This window comes from Xiphophorus couchianus, chromosome 1 (assembly GCF_001444195.1).
Source record: "Xiphophorus couchianus chromosome 1, X_couchianus-1.0, whole genome shotgun sequence".
Classification (NCBI taxonomy): Eukaryota; Metazoa; Chordata; class Actinopteri; order Cyprinodontiformes; family Poeciliidae; genus Xiphophorus; species Xiphophorus couchianus.
The window spans coordinates 21,417,535-21,435,305 of record NC_040228.1 but is presented as its reverse complement, the minus strand read 5'-3'; the positions used below and the strand labels follow the sequence as shown (position 1 = coordinate 21,435,305).

General features: G+C 37.7%; 1 protein-coding gene and 1 long non-coding RNA gene across 2 annotated transcripts in view; both read left to right on the top strand.

The window, feature by feature from the left end:
- Positions 1-17,771, top strand: part of LOC114136429 (cadherin-4-like) — a 258,488-nt gene that overhangs the window by 62,122 nt on the left and 178,595 nt on the right. The gene's annotated exons all lie outside the window — the stretch shown is intronic.
- LOC114136754 (uncharacterized) lies at positions 550-9,719 on the top strand. Its single transcript, XR_003593872.1, has 3 exons — positions 550-762; positions 7,037-7,041; positions 9,707-9,719. It is a non-coding gene; the product is annotated as an uncharacterized LOC114136754 (long non-coding RNA).

The window sequence follows — 17,771 nt, the reverse complement described above, 5'->3', positions numbered from 1 at the left end:
GTTTTGCCTTCACGGTTGCTTGACACTGATTTAATAAATAGTTACTAGCAGAACACTGTACTGTCAGGAGGATTAAAGAGGAAGGATTAGCCTTTTATTCTAATATAACATATAAAATTATTGCAGTGGTTAACTGAACAAAGCCCAAAGACATTGTTCAAGTTCCTAATTACTTTACCATAAAGAAAGTTAAACGTCAGCATAAAGAATAAGTGGCAGCTCTTAAAATATTTTCAAGTAAGGATGTTGGGATGAATATACAGCAATAGTCTGTGAAGCCTTCTGTACGACCTTCAACTCCCCATTTTTTGTCCCTTCAATACATTCACTATATTTTGTGTTTGTCTAATTCTATATCCATTATCTTTTTGTTCTCCTCCAATAGCTGTGGAATATATATTTTTTTCTTCACAACAGGGCGGGTTTGTGATGAAGCAATTTGAAGACTTGTGTATGTCTATGCATATTTGTATAACACGTGCGTGTGACTATTTTTCTGGTACATTTATTTTAGACTGTGTCCATTGGTAAGCCTTCATGTAACCCGGGTGTAAATTTTAACCTTTATTTCCTCCTCCTCCGATTTTCCAGTCTTCCAACCTTTTTATATCTCAAACCTCGCGAGACTATTAATTAGCCAATTGCGATTGAGTATTGGGGTCACGTGTACTGCTGCAGTGTTACCTGCTAGGTATATTAGCTGGAGCGGGGAGGCATGACGGTTAGAACACGTTGGAAGGAGCAGAGCTGCAGGTCAGTTAAGTGTGGTGTTATTCATTTCCCATAAATCTGTACGATGCTCACTTAATGTGCTAAACCATAGGAGCCGATTGGTGTGAGCCAGAAGGGAGATGAAAAAAACCCCGGTAGGGTGAGATAAAACTGCAGAACTGGTGAGTGTTTTCGTCAGTGACTTGGCGTTGGCTTATAATCACTGTTATTGTGTAGCCGCTAAATTATTGATTGTACACTCCTTTTGATGAGCAAAAAGGTGGCTTAAATATTTATTAAACACTGGTTTAAATTAGATTTTACATTTCATGTTTATTGATTATATGGTGTATATTTATTGAATATTTCATGAATGTAATTTATACTGAATTTTAGATTTATTGCAATTGACTAAACATGATTGTTTAGAATTATTTATAGTATAAAGAGTGATATTTATTGAATTGTGTATACACTGGGAATGTTTAGATTATATATATATATATATATATATATATATATATATATATATATATATATATATATAAAATTCCCTTCTCACCCACCGCGGGTGGTTCTTATCCTCTGAGCTCGGGTCCTCTGCCAGAGGCCTGGGAGCTTGAGGGTTCTGCAACTTGGTTATGTCGTTCCATGTACGCTTTCCCTGCCAGTATCTTGCACCCAGCTGTTATGTGCTGGATATATATATATATATATATATATATATATATATATATATATTTAGTGGATAAACACATGTGCACGGCACAGAAAGGTATCGGTGTAAATAGCAGAGGAACCAAACACCAACTCCTCGTAGACCGCACAGTTGCCCAAGACTTCAAAACCCGCACACCAACCTGTGCATGGCTTGGATTGATTACAAGAAAGCCTATGACTCAATGCCGCATACTTGGATCATTGAATGCTTAGAGATGTATAACATCAACAGGACTCTGAGAGCCTTCATTGCAAACTCAATGAGGCTGTGGAAAACCACCCTTGAAGCCAATTGCAAACCACTTGCACAAGTGTCCATCAAATGTGGCATATACCAAGGAGATGCTCTGTCCCCGCTACTGTTCTGCATAGGCCTGAACCCCCTCAGCCAAATTATCAACAAGACTGGCTATGGATACCGACTCAAAAATGGGGCCAACATCAGTCACCTTCTCTACATGGATGACATCAAGCTGTATGCCAAGAGTGAGGGAGACATCGACTCACTGATCCACACCACCAGGATCTACAGCACGGACATTGGGATGTCATTCGGACTAGAGAAGTGTGGTCGGCTGATCACAAAGAGGGGGAAGGTCATCCGCACAGAAGGGGTCTCACTCCCAGAAGGAACAATAGCAGACATAGAGGACAGTTACAAGTACCTAGGTATTCCACAAGCAAATGGCAACCTCGATGAGGTCACAAGGAAAGGAGCCACAGCTAAATACCTCCAACGAATAAGGCAAGTCCTGAGAAGCCAGCTCAATGGCAAGAACAAAATCCGCGCGATAAACAGCTATGCCCTGCCAGTAATCAGATACCCTGCTGAAATAATTAGCTGGCCAAAGGAGGAGATAAAAGCCACAGATATTAAGACTAGAAAACTACTAACAATGCATGGAGGGTTCCATCCCAAATCCAGCACCCTGAGACTGTACACGAGCCGCAAGGAAGGAGGCAGAGGACTAGTGAGTGTGAGAACCACAGTCCAGGACGAAGCAACTAAGATCCATAAATACATCAGGGACAAAGCCTCAACAGACAATGTGCTCAGTGAATATCTCAGACAACAGGGAACGGAGGTTGAGGTGCCAGAGATACCATCATGGGAGGACAAGCCCCTACATGGGATGTACCACCAGCAAATAACCCAAGTGGCTGAAATCAGTAAATCCTACCAATGGCTGGAAAAAGCTGGACTCAAGGACAGCACAGAGGCTCTCATCCTGGCCGCCCAGGAACAGGCCCTAAACACCAGAGCAATAGAGGCCCAGATATACCACACCAGACAAGACCCAAGGTGTACGTTGTGCAAGGAGGCCCCTGAGACAGTCCAGCACATAACAGCAGGGTGCAAGATACTGGCAGGGAAAGCGTACATGGAACGACATAACCAAGTTGCAGGCATAGTGTACAGAAACATCTGTGCAGAATATGGACTGGAAACCCCGAGATCAAAGTGGGAAACACCCCCAAAGGTGACGGAGAACGCCAGAGCTAAGATCCTGTGGGACTTCCAGATCCAGACAGACAAAATGGTAATGGCGAACCAACCAGACATTGTCGTAGTGGATAAACAACAGAGGAAAGCCGTTGTGGTAGATGTAGCAATACCAAGCGACTGCAACATCAGGAAAAAGGAGCACGAGAAACTAGAGAAATACCAAGGCCTCAGGGAGGAACTGGAGAGGGCCTGGAAGGTGAAGACCACAGTGGTGCCTGTGGTCATCGGGGCCCTCGGGGCAGTCACCCCCAAACTGGACCAATGGCTACAACAGATCCCAGGAACAACATCAGACATCTCAGTCCAGAAATGTGCAGTCCTTGGCACAGCCAAGATACTGCGCAGAACCCTCAAGCTCCCAGGCCTCTGGTAGAGGACCCGAGCTCAGAGGATAAGAACCACCCGCGGTGGGTGAGAAGGGAATTTTTTATTTTTTTATATTATTATTATTATTATTAACATTGCAAATATAAACAACTCGCAACTACAATTTCCAGCCTACCTGCTCTTTTTGAGTCACACTTATCTTCTAAGGAAAAAACTAGCCATTTACCTTATTGGTCAAAATCCAATTATATTGAATAACAATATAGACTATTGTTATTCTTATAAATATGCTACATTCAGTAATCCTATTTATCACCTCAGTATATGGTAGTCTGGGGACTCACATCCCCATAAAATGTGATATATGATGCTTTCAAGCATTTCTTTTTAGTGCATCAGTTTCTTTCAGCAGCCAGATGCCCATGTTTTCCCTGGGAAACATCAGGCTTGATATCTTTGTATAAGATGTTTAGATTAAAAGAAGCAGAGCGAACAAATGAGAACCATGAGAATGAGAGTATTAACCTGCTGTTTAAATGCTGTGTTTCTTTGTCAGGTCAATCCATCAGGAGGCCTAAGATTGATTAAGTTGACAAAAGTATAATATATTGCAGGTTTGGTAAAGATATCTAACTTGTACACTCCACTGTTTTCAGTGGAGTTTCAGGCTTCTGCCAGAATTTTCTTTTCATCACTATTCTCAATCTTTTTATGTTTTTTTGGACTAAAGGCATACACAAAGTAACTCGGACACATCTGTCTGATAGCTATGCCAACTAGTCTTTCTCCTAAACTTTATTCCATCTAGAGGTTTTGACTTCTTTGTCCCCTACCTTCTGTATCCGGAGCAGTGAGCAATGAGGGTCACTTGTCAGGTTAAATGACTAGCCTCAAAACCTATTGTCCAACCAGCTATTCACAGAGTAACTGCTGTCATCGAGAATAAAACACACCCACAGCTTTTTGAAATGGTCAGACTCCCCTTATACTCACATGCGTATTCATGCAACAGATGGGAAGATATAAAAACAGTATCACCACACCAGTTCATCCAAGGGTGGATAGAGATAGATATGTGCACGCACATCGGCACTCAGACAGACACTCACACACATACCAGGTAAGTGAGCTTATCCCCCTGCGGCAGTGGCTGAGATGCTGCTCAGCGATCAGTGAAATGGAGTGTTGCTCAGCTCAGTCTGAGCTTTATTCTCAGGTCTCTCTCCCACAGAGACAGAAACACGTCCACCACCAACACCACATAGATGCCCATGCTCCTGGGTGAGCGAGTCAAGCTCTCACAGCTGTATTTGAGCTTTAGAGGCGTTAGGAATTTTGTTGCTTCCAGGTTTGTATCTATTTTAGTGGAATATTATTGTTTGGTTCTGTGTTAATTTAAAGAAACGACCAAACAAACAAAAAAACACTCGACATGGTTTTGATTAAATATATGCAGTACGAGCCCTCACTACACAAGTACTACAGTAATTAATATATTTCAATAATAATAATGTTATCTGACTTTATATGATGCAGTGAGTTTTAGCTGATGTTTAAAACCACCATACAAGACTTTTGTGTGAAGAAACACTAAAGTACTTGAACATAAAAATGGACCTAAAATTGGGTAACAATATTTAAGTCAAGAAAAGGTTTGAAAACTCTATTTTGTTTTCTTTTTGTTTGCAAAATAGTGATGTGAAAAAGTGTTCACAATCTTCCTGGTCCTTTGTTTTTGCACATTTGTCACATGTTATTGTTTCAGGACATCAAACCAGTTTATATACCAGTCATAGACAACACAAATAAACCCAAAGTAGTTTCTAAATTAAGTTGTTTAGTAATAAAGAAGAAAAGAAGTCCAAAACCTACATGGCAGTGTATGAAAAAGTGATTGCCTGACTTACCCACACCTGATTACTGCCACACCTGTTCTCAATCAACACATCATAGGATCTGCCTGATGAGGAGAAGTTCATCAAAACATCCACAAACACTCGTTCACACTACTCTAGGGTGTAGAAACCGTGATAATAACATTACTTATTGCAACAGCCTACAAACACAAATAGTACACTTAAAAATAAAACATAGTCTTGGTAATGCAGACCTTGGTTTCATCAGAGCAGAAGACAAATCTCCCAAAAAAATAAGTCTTTGAGCACTTGCAAACTTCAGCTTTAGGAGTAATGGGCCCTTCCTTTATGAGTGGCATATCTGGGAGAGGGAACTAGTCTCCTTCCTGAACAATACAAAGCCTGAACAATCCCATTGCTTTCATAATAACATATACACTTTAAATAAATGAAAGTGGTGCCTTCATTGATGTTTTTTTCTTTTCCCTATGACATCACACAAGGCAACGGTGTTTTTGAGATGTTAACAAATTAATTCATTAATGTATGCAAGGAATGTATGCAAGTATGCAAGAAAAGTTTTGTTTGCTTTTATACAGTGTATGTACACAACTGGTTTAAAATGTAATAGTCAGGAGATTAGGAAATCATCGTATGATACATTCCCTATTACACATTTCTCTGAGAAGGTTAAAGAATGTCAGAAGTATTTTTAATTAAGCTGTGAAGGTGCCCCTTAACATGTGACATTTTAAAGATGCAATGGTCTCACCTGTCAGCAGCACATATCTGTATCTTTTCGCGTATATGTGTTTTTTTTTTCGGTGTGTGTGCGGGCGTGTACATGTGTGTGAAAGAGTAGGAATGCTTGTGTTGTTGTCAGTATGGGTATCAGCTTGGTCCATAGCAGAGGGCTGTGTCAGTTCTAATCTGGGACAAACCTGGGATGGAAAGGTCAACTCTGCAGTGAGACTCAGAGATAGAGACACACATGCACAGGACGTACAAATGTGATAAAGACACACAGATAGACACACTGAAAAGCAAGCACACAAAAAGAAGATATTTATGAGAAACACGGCTCATGTGAAAAGGTCAAGATTCACGTCGGGGAATCACAGGTATATACCACCTACCTGTGCCGCATCCATTTGTGTGTCTGTGTGAAGGGGTGCACGTGTGGATATTTTGCAGAAGCTATAGTTGTTTTTTTTCTTTGCTTTTTGGGAGCTGTGTTTGATAGTCCTCCTGGGAGACGGAAAAGACAATGTAACGGGGAAGTTAAGACTGAGGGAAGCTGAGGAGAGGGAAGAAGAGTAAGAGAGCCAGGAGAATTGAGTGTGAATTTCCTTAAAGTGCTCCATTTGGTGAGTCATTATTTTCACTAGCACTGCAAAGAGCATTTAATCTCCCAAAGGAGTCTCCTGCTCCTTCCTGCCTGTTTGCCTCCCCTCCTTTCTTCCTGGATGCCTGTTAGTGTCTATCATTTGCTTGATTCTGAGGACTCTTAAACAATTTGAGCAGTGAAGGCCTTTAATTGTTTGAGTTTTATCTTATCCATTCCAGTCGGTGTCTAATCAAAATTCATTGTACATAGAAATAAATATTATTTTCTACAGGGTCTGCTTAAGGACTGAACTGACATAATGTCATGCTACAAACACTAACAGTCTTTTCCACTTTGATTTTTATGTGATGTGAAGAGGAAGAGGAGATACATATATTTGTTTCTTCTACTCAGAGCTGCAAATAGTGTTGTGTGCATTTGTATTCAGCCCCTTGAGTTTAAACTTCGAACAATCATTTGCTCTAATTGCAGTGACAAGTATTTTTGATACGTCTCCCCCAGATTTGCACATTTAAAAAATAAACATTTTGCCCATGATTCAGAATAACTGAAGCTCATTCAGATCAGAGCATGTTGTTTTTTTAATATGATGTTTAAATAAATTTGACTTGGACATTGATCAGTGTGATTTATGATCTGAATTCAATTCAATTGGATTCAGATTCACATTTTGACTGTTCTAGTAAAATAAATGTTGTGATTCAATGCAGCTCTGACATAATGACCACATGTCACTATGATCATGGCAGTTTCAGGGTGAAGTAGTATTGTTCTAGAAAACTTATCTTACAGTTATTTGTTCTAGAAAACAGTGCTTGCATTTAGTCCAAAAATGTTAAGTTGCCGTCTTGCCAGTGCATCTTCTTGTGTGTTTGCTGTGTCCACTTCATGGGTTGTGGAAAACCTTAAATGAGATGTTTTCATATCTTTCTGTGAAAGCCAGATACAGAGTTCATGAACAACAGTTGTCACATCAGCCTATTTTCCCATCGACGTTGTGGATCTCTGCACAACAAAAAGTTCAGAATCTGTTTCTTCTTCTCCTTTTAGTTCACAATTCACTTGTTTGTGTTGATTGGACAAAAAAATATAATGAATAAAAACAAAGAATATCTGAAAAATATTCAACTTGTATTAATACGTTGGGAAAGCACTGCATTTGTAAATTCATAGAGTTGTATTGCTGACTGATACATATTTGTCACATCATGTTTTTTTTTTATCTCAGTGGGATTCAGTCACATTTTCACAATCAGCTCAGTGTGATAAATAAGAATGCAGAGAGAACAATCCTTGCTGTCACTACCTATGAACATCTATGGGGGCGTGTCAAGGCCAGCAGAGGTTTTTTTTTTTCTTCTTTTCACACTGATGCACATTTGGTTACACATAATAAGAAACACACACAAAGCAACACAGTGACTGCCACCTCCCACCCGCTCACTTTCTTGGAAGGTTACTGTGCATCATAATATTTCAATCTGCAGAAACAAACGCCTGCGCTCCCTCTGGATTTTAAGATAAGCAGATTGGTCTGTCTTCTGGAGAAGACAATAGAAGCTCAATCCACACAGAGGTTTGGAAAAGAGCACCACTGCAATGGTAAAGAGGAAACCAAGCATGCGAGAGACTTCAAAGCCTACCTGTAATGCCAGAAAATGTCACTTCCAATATCAGTGATAAAGACATGCAAATTTTTATCCAAGTGCTTTTGTGATTGGGTTTACTCTGGATCTCCTGCTGCCTCATGACTCTCCACATGACTGTGCCTCACAAGCTGTGTTTTTTTTTTTCTTTGCCTCCTTTGGTTCTTTGTTCATATTTCAAATTCGAGCACACCTACTACTTTTTTTTTTTTTGTAAAAAAAAAAAAAAGACATCAGTTTCTCTCCCACTTTAGTTGCTCCATGACAAACATTTGCTTTCTGGTATCACTCTGGTGTCCGGTGTGTTCTGTTCTGCTGCTCCCTTTTGTCTCAGTTCATCTTTGACAACAAGGAAAGTTCAGTAGACTGCGAGGCTCCACCTAAAGCTTGAAATGCTAATCAGAATTGATCTGAATGGGAAGATTAAAAAAAACAAAAAACGGGGGTGATTGCTGTCACTGTGCTCAGTGAGGGGCTGATTCAGAGCACCATAAATATTAATGGTGCATGCCCATCAGAGATGGCATGGCACTGACAGTCCCATAATTACCTGCTGTGAGGCACGCATGGCAACCTGTACAAGTGATTGGTTCAGACACTCGTACAAAGACACACACAAAGCATCGAGCGAGTGGGAGGCTTAATTGAAAGTGTAAACAGTGCTGGTGATGTGTGCTGTGACATAGTTGATTAGGCAGCATGCTCTCACCTGGTTGAGCTTTATTAGAGAACTAATGTAAGATGTCCAGCTTCTTATTGGCACAGCTGGAAACACTAACACTGTCAAAACACACACACACAAATACTCACATGCATGGGACAATTGATTTATAGAAATTCTCTTCCATTTACTGTAAGTGTTACCTGTAATACTTATATTTTGTTATTTATGTCATGTTTTAGTATGCATTATACTTTTACTTTGTACAGTTTCTTTTCTGGAGCTCCAGTCATCAGTTGTTGGTATTTCTACACTAACCAAAAATCAACCTTTGCTGCAACTGAATGTTGCACTAGTGTAGTAAAATCTAAAATAAAACAAAATAAAGGGGCTTAAATAAAAAAATATAGAACCCATTAAGCAGTTCAAAAAACCTTTTAAGTTTTTTTTCCCTCCATGCCAAATGGCAACAACTCGCACTCATTATAATATACACATGAGAAGGACTGCTTGCCTCAATATAGAACCCATTAGCTGGGATTATAGGATGTACAATGACTCTTGAGTATAAACACCATTAAATGGCTGCATACAGTAAATTTCTACAGCAAAAAGTTGTTTGCATTTACATACATTCACAGCAGAGAAGGAAAAACATTATTTGAATCATGTAAGATGCATAATCCATACCCAATGATTTTTTGCTACTTCTTTTATGGATCCTTTAGAACTGAATAAATTATTCTAATGGTTTAAAACACTAATGTTTAAATAAATGTTAAGTTAAATGACTTTTAAGAAAATATTTCATACATAGCTCCTTTGTGGACTAAAATTCTGGCTTTAATCATTTCTGATTTATGTTTCTGTGAAAGATGGGCTGTAGTTCATTGAATGGAAGGATCAGTTTTGAATTTAACAGAAAGTGAGAGAATCATTTAATCATCCCATTCATGCACAAAAGTATTTGTCTATATGCTTTCTATGACATTTAATAAATCAAAGGTAAGCCTGATGATTCATATCACTGGCAAATTTGGAGTTAAAAAAAAATAACCTCGAATTTTGTTTTTGATAGGAACAGAGAAAAAAGTATCTCAAAAGATAATATGATCTGACAGTAGTATCTGTTTTGAAAAAAAGAGGGAAAAGTATTTAATTTATAATAATTTGAATAATGGCTTGCAAAAACTATTATGTAAGCCATTTTGCATAATAGTTTTAATTAATAAAATTGGCCAAAAAACAGATCTAATGAACGTATTTTAAAAAACACTCGGATTGCTGGAATAGCTTTAGTCATCAGGGTCACAAGAAATTTTTTGAGAAAAAGTAAAGCTGCAAAAAACATGAGGAAAAGCATGGCACTAAAAGGGACCCATCATTCCTTACTGCTCATTTCCAGAATTTTATTAAACCTCAAGGACTTTGCCTAAAGGTAAAGAATGCTGAAACCTGAATATGACTTATCAGGACCTAGAACCTGCAATGTCAAGATGGGGACCTTAACAATCTGAAAGGAGATTTTTCTGTGGTTTTATTTACTAATGAGAAGAGAATAACTCCTTATTGAAAAGAGTGAATAGCTGGAATTTGAAGCCTGCTCCATAAAGGTGGAGTATGAGAATGAGTCGAGGTTATCACTGATGAGCTATTTGAAACTTTTTAGTCTAATTGTTCACATTTGAAAAAAATTAAAATTTTGGAATGATAGACATAGTTGTTCAATTATAAAAAATAAAAATGGTAAAAGACTGATATCAACCTAGAAAAAAGAATTTCCAAGTAGTGGCACCGATATTTTGAAGATACTTAAATTCACCCATTTTCCTGAAGGATGTGGAAGTGTGCTCATTCCTTATATCTGGAAGAGTTTCTCAATGACTGTACCCCAGGCAAGTAACAACTCCTTGACCCTTGGACATGAACAGGCTCCTGGCACCCATTTTTTCCTCTTTGAAGGATGCATTGACTAAACAAGACACGTCTGTATTGATGTATATACTTGGCAGTCTGCAGACAGGTTCCGCAGAATATCCAGGGCCATGCAAAAATCAATGGTTCCCACAGCTGCCTGCTACTGACTGCTCCTTGTGCAGAGCATTGGATCCTGATTATAACTTCATTATAAGCTCTGTCCGTATTATTAATTGAGAAACACCGTGATAATCTACTGTCTACTGGGGTTAGGCCTCATTGTTCTTAGTTCACCAAACCATTAGCTGGAGAATTTCCCACTGTCTTGCGGAGACTTTCAAACTACTTTTAGCATCAGTAATTAAGGTATTTTGCCTCATGACCACATACTAGCCAAGCTTAAGGGATGCGAGTTTTATAGCCTAAAATCAGGAATGTAGCATTTTGGTTCTGTACAAGATGAAAGGAAAAACAACTTCTGAGCGCTGACATGTTTTTTTGATCCTGTGATTCGAGGCTATGACTTGAGAGAAGGTGTACACAAATAATTTGACAAGCTGAGCAGTGAGATAACTTTTATGTGACTATGCTTAGCTGACGTGATGTTTCAGATCTGTCAGGGCACAGAGAGTCTCATTCAATTTGGCAGAGATTAATCCAATCAACTGAAGTCGTAGCTGTAAATGAGCCACAGTGGAGAACGTCTCTGTTTTCACATTGTACAGTGATGATGGCTGCTCTGGCACCTGCCACAGTTGAGAAATGATGTACGTGACTCTTGTTTTTTTTTTTTTGCTTCTCTTCATACTGTCAACCCAGGTCTGTACTAATAAGAAGGAAAACTAATGGAAACCTGAACACTTTTGCTTATTCCTACTTTAATTTCCACTGCTTGTCCAGCTGTCAGAGATTGGTTAAATTCTCCTTTCAAAAGAGACAAAGCATTTTGTTGCATGCTCTTGTGTTGGTCTTTTTGTACCTTCATTTTATTCTCCCCTGATCATCTTTATAGCTTGTAGCTGTCTTCTTCATGAAGTATGGCCTAATAGCTATTACACTATTAGTGCTTAAATGGTCTCTTGGCACTGTAATGAACTGATATAAATATACGAGCATTCTTTACATTCTTCAGTAGCTCTGACTGGCTCAAAGAACCAAACCATTGCTTCTGTTTTTATTCATTTTTCCTTTGATTTGTCAAATTCTCTGGTTCAGAGCTTTTGGTGTTGGGATCTCAATCCTGGCAGCACTTTTTGCGGCAAAGCCATAGTGTGCATGGAAATAAAGACAATTTTTAATATATTACAGCTCAGAGGAAGTAAAAGTTAAAACTCTCTCACTCTTTGAAGGCTTTTTTCAGGGGACGTTATCCTCAGCCATTGTTTCAGTCAAATATTTTTTGATCTTCATAATATTTAATTTATGGCCAATGTTATTGTTCTTATAACATGATCTGGTGACAAAAACATCAACACAGACACTTCTACAAGGGTATATCTATCAGTCATATTCACAAACGCGCCACAAGATGCAGTTGCACAAACAGAAAGGGCAGCAAGGTAGAATCTCAAAACTTGCTTTCAGAAGGCTGTGAGTATTACCACAAAAATAATATTTATTGGAAAATGTCACATAGCTTGCTAAAAATGTCTAAATTTAACATGAGGTCAATTAAAGTTGCACATCATAGATTTGTAATTGCACACTTTAAGCCATATATCATGGGGAATGTACTTCCTTCAGACTCTTCTTCTCTATATACCTGTTGAATACAGATGAACTATTCATAAGGGTGATGTGTACTGCTTAATTACAATCCCTTTTTTTTAAGTCCTGGAGTGACAGACTTCAAGACAGTGTTGTTACATATGCAATGTCACAGCTAATTTGTAGACATGCTTTCTATTTTTCAGAGCAGAGGACAGAAAAGGCTCTTTTTAATCATCTCTTTGTGTTTATGCATCTTTAAAATAAGAACTGTTAATTGCTGATTGGAATTTATTTATATTTTGCACTGAAATGTTTTTTTTTTGTTTGTCTTTTTTTGTCCTTTAAATGAGAGCAGTAGAGAATGTAGTGTGCTTGAAGCATCAGTGTAAAAGGCCACACCATTCATGTTCATGTGAAACCTGAAAGAACCCAAGTTCAAGCACATCTGTGGTTTGGGCCCTTTTATATAATGGTCAAGCTGGATCAGATTCCATTTGAAGTTATGTGCTGCAAAAGAGCCGCCACCAATTTTGAAAAATATCTGCAAACTGGAGGCCAGACAACCTTTGGTAAAGAGAGAATGCTTTGTGTCCAGAGGGTCATCTTTTAAGTCATGACAGATGAGAAGAGACTCTTCTCTTTCCTCGCTTGCTGCAGTCTCTGATGTTAATGGCCTCTGATGCTTTGATAGACAGAAACATGTCCAGGGATAAATCATTCAGAGGTCATCGGTGAAGCCGTCACTCATTGGTTCTGACAACTGCCTGTTGGTTCTTCTCCAATTCGCTGCCTCATTCTTTAGCTGTCTGTCCATGTTCTTCCTGCTCTCCTTGTGTCAGCATTATCTTCTGTCCGCGTCTGTCTGCAGCACCCACCCCTGCACAGACAACTACGTGAAACCTTGCCAGCTTCACCTGCCATAAGCTGCTACATCAGAATGTGATGTGTGGTGTAATAGGAGCATATTAAACACATTGTACACTCTGTCCACCAAAACCAATGCCTTTTTTTTGATACAGAAGAATTAATTATTAACATACGTTAAATATTATGAAGGACACACATAGCAATACCCATATGCTGACACGAGCTTACACATAGCACAGGTTCCCATGACAATTGTGTCTCATAAAATAGATTTCCTGTAATTACTCCTGTCATTGTGCATTGGTTTTCTCTTATTTTCTCCTGGCTGTTGTAGGTTTAAGTGGCTGTTCACTTCAACAAGACAAGCAGTGCCCCATAATGAAGTGTTTAATATTTGATGCCATTGGATTTTCACAGCTAATAAAAGCTGCATGTATGCTTCCATTAGACTGGTGTCTGGACTGGAAACTACCGATGCATGTCTGTGAAATGTAAATCACAGAGTGTCCATTGGCAACTCAATGAACATACCAAAGGTCTGCTGTGAAAGAGAAAAGCTATGTAGAATATGGAAGAATAAAAGGAAAACAAAATTCTTTTATAAAGAGGCACGAGTCTGAATAAAATTACCACGTTAAAAACCCGAACAAAAATAGCTGGTTTAGTCATGCACCAATAGTCTCTAAATTATTAGTAAAACATGATAATGCTCCACTAACATATTTTATATTTTTCTAAGAATTAAAGTACAGTGCATGAACATACTGTACGCCAATACAGGTATACCTAACATTTCATTTGCACTGACTCAAATACGATTTTGATTTTCTCTGACTTGTCAGTCACAGATCAGAATCTATGGAAGAAGAATTTTGATTAATAGCTAATTATTAAGCAGATCTTTACAAAATATTTATTGCAGTTCAGATAGTTATTTATGATTTTGATGTTCCACAGAATGATAGTGATTTGTCAATAATTTTCTTATATGTTGAGCACTGCCGGTGTGCATTATATAACATACAAGCTCTGTGCAGGATTCAGACCCAGGAATATGAAAGACTATTTCAGATTTTATGCAAGACTGCAGGAAATGCAAATTATTTTCTTCATAAATGCAACATTGTCTAATACAGTATATTTGTTTTTTTTCTTTTACATGCCTTTCATCCTTCTTCCTGATAATCAGGTAAGAATATTTGTTTTTTCATTCTCTTTTCTTCCCATCCTCCTTAACTATCTCTTTCATTTGTTTCACCTCACTTGTTCTGTGCACTACATCAGTTAAAACACCTAGAGGAAATAACAAAGGAAGTAAGAGTCAGCAAATGTCAGTGTTAACAGCAGTGTAAACATGAGTGCCATCGATTCTATACTGAGCAGGAAATTGTAGCTCATTTCATTGTATTCATGGTTGATGAAATGTGTATGAGGTGAACTGCTGCTTAAACCTGATTCAGTTTGCTTTTTCATCTGTGTCTGTGCTACAACAGAATGTTTTTCTATGTAATGACAAAAACATATATATACACTTTATTTTAGGATCTGCTATAAGAACAATAGAAAACTAGAGTTAGTGTTTTGATTTGGACCCAACACGGCAAAATATATTTTTTGAAGCACTAGCAAGCAGCTCCTCATTGCAATATCCAGTGTAATAGCTATTGCTTGTGAATAACTTATAGATTCAAAACTTCCAAACTATTTCTTGGTTATAAACTCATGATGAAAAGTGAACACCTTTTAGATTCTAAATGTTCTTTTTTTTCACACACTTCTGTTTTGTTTATTAAGTAAATACCTGATGGAGTTTTGTACTCTTGAGGTAGATTTGCTTTGCAAATTGCTTTGTTTATAAACCTGAGACCACTTGTTGTACCTGAAAGTAATTGATCAGAGGGAACATAATCTGTGCAGCATATATAAGGAATGCCTGATGTGCTGTTGTTGTGTTTTTACATTTAGTATATCAAAAAATTATGAAATTGTATGCACCGAGTAAACTCTCTAAGCATGCAGTAGCTTCTTCAAAGACTTGATTCACAAACTAGTATCTGCAGTTATGAGCTGTGATGACATGATTCTTTTTGAATGTAAATAAATAAATAAATTTAAGTATTTTAAATCTACCGCCATAAAGCTAGGCAGAAAACAGATTTTGTTTTTTCTGCTTGATTGTTAAAGGATAGTTCCTAGATATTACATTGCTTTGTTATCAAGTTCTGTGAACAGTGTATTTTAGTCTCAAAAATTCATATGCGTCTACGAGAGTTTTGCAGGCATCAAGGGTAGACTCAGGCCAGTGCAGCATCAGCTCCCCAGTCAGGCTTCTGGTTTGAGACATGGCAATAATAACATATGAGACAGAGACTACTTCTTAAACAGTTTTAGATTGTCAGATAGAAATTGAAGCAAGGGACCCTTTTATGTGTCTTAAAACCATAACCTACGGTAATATAGATGTTGTGTTACACTATGAATACAAAAAAAATGTAAAAAATCATTTGTTAGGCAAGACTTTGTGCTGTAATTATTAATAAATACACTTGCTGAATAGATATGTACATATTTAAAATCACTCCATTTTTTGTTTCTTGTCTTCATCACTTCATTTACAGTAAGACACAATAGAGTTTAAATTGACTCTGCCTGAAACCATAGACTTTGTGTCTGAGTCTGGTCCAACCCGACTAATTGACTCTTATTAGATGCCCAAAGTAAACCCAGTTTAAAATCCTTCCAGACCTTTGACTTTGCACTCTGTTGGCTTAGTAGTGTAACTACATTCTTCCAGCTCCATTTGTTGTAACCACAAGTTGAGTCAAGTGCAAATCTTCTGGGATGTGTGACTGTTGCAGAACATGACAGCTAAAAACCAAAACACTTCACATACACCGACAATGAAGAAAAAAAAAGCCCATATACCATCCAGGTATAGAACTGTGTCCAAAAACCCTCACTCATCCTGAGTTCTGCAAGGTTATTGTTGCCTCACATATCAGCAGATTCATCATGAAGCCTCAACATATTTTACGTCCACTGAAGGATTTAGATTGACAAATGAGGTATGTCATCAATAGTGAACAACTTGATTTATGATTTTGCGCAGCCTCTTCTAAAACACACACACACACACACACACACACGCCCACATACTCCTTAAACTTTTCTTTTCCGAGATATTTATACAGTGGGGAAACATATCATGTAAATTTTACTCAACCATACTGATAGTTAGAAAAGTGGCATCTTTGCTCACCTTGGTTCTCGCAATGAATATTTAGTACCAGATCCTGGCGCCTTCATAACAAAGCAAGTTGGAGGGCAACAGAAAATGTTAATGTGTAAATGCTTATTTAATAAAACTAGTCCCCGGATAACAATGACTGGAAAGGTGCAGAGTCAGGGAAAGGTTAACTGGAGAGCAGAGAAATGTTGCTTTATGTACCAAAATAATAAGATAATGAGTAATTTAAATATGTTCTGTTTCTCCAAATGCATGAATTCATAGGTATGAGAAAGTTTGTTTATTTAGCAAGCAAATTAGACAAAAGTAATTTTTTGTATGAAAAAAAAATCTCAGATCTGCTTCTCATGAAGAGTAAGCTATACATCCCTCGGAGACCTTAGAAAATACAACTGGGAAGACATGCAGGAAGTGTTAAAATATTTAGAGCTCCAACTACTTGTAAACAGATTAATTATATTAATTATTCACTGGAAAAGCTCACTCTCAATTAGATTAGGACGTTTTAATGCTGTGTGCAAATCTAGAAAAAAAAGAACCTAATATTTTCCACTATATGGCTGCTATGTGTGTGTATGCATGGCAGAGTTTCTCTTTCTTCTAGAAGAAGTTGACCTTCACACACATTTCTTTCTGACAGTTCACTATATGCATGTTATATAATTTATTTAAAAATGCACAACATGCACAATGCACACTATATACAGTACAGACCAAAAGTTTGGACACACCTTTCTAATTCAATGGGTTTTCTTTATTTTCATGACTATTTATAAGGCAAGAAATCCCACTTATTAACCTGACAGGGCACACCTATGAAGTGAAAACCATTTCAGGTGACGACCTCTTGAAGCTCATCAAGAAAATGCAGAGTGTGCAAAGCAGTAATCACAGCAAAAGGTTGCTACTTTGAAGAAACTAGAATATAAGGGGTATTTTCAGTTGTTTTACACTTTTTTGTTTAGTGCATATTTCCACATGTGTTATTCATAGTTTTGATGCCTTCAGTGTGAATCTACAATGTCAATAGTCATGAAAATAAAGGAAACTCATTGAATTAAAAGGTGTGTCCAAACTTTTGGTCTGTACTGTATGTCCTGTGTGAGTGATGGCAAAGAAGAAAACAGTCCAGAACTATTGACATGATGCCTATTGCTTGTTTTGATTTGTTATTATTAGAAACTCAAACAAAACTAGCAGTTTCTAAAAGTTTATTTAATCTACGGTAAGTTGTTTATGTCAAAACCACACTAT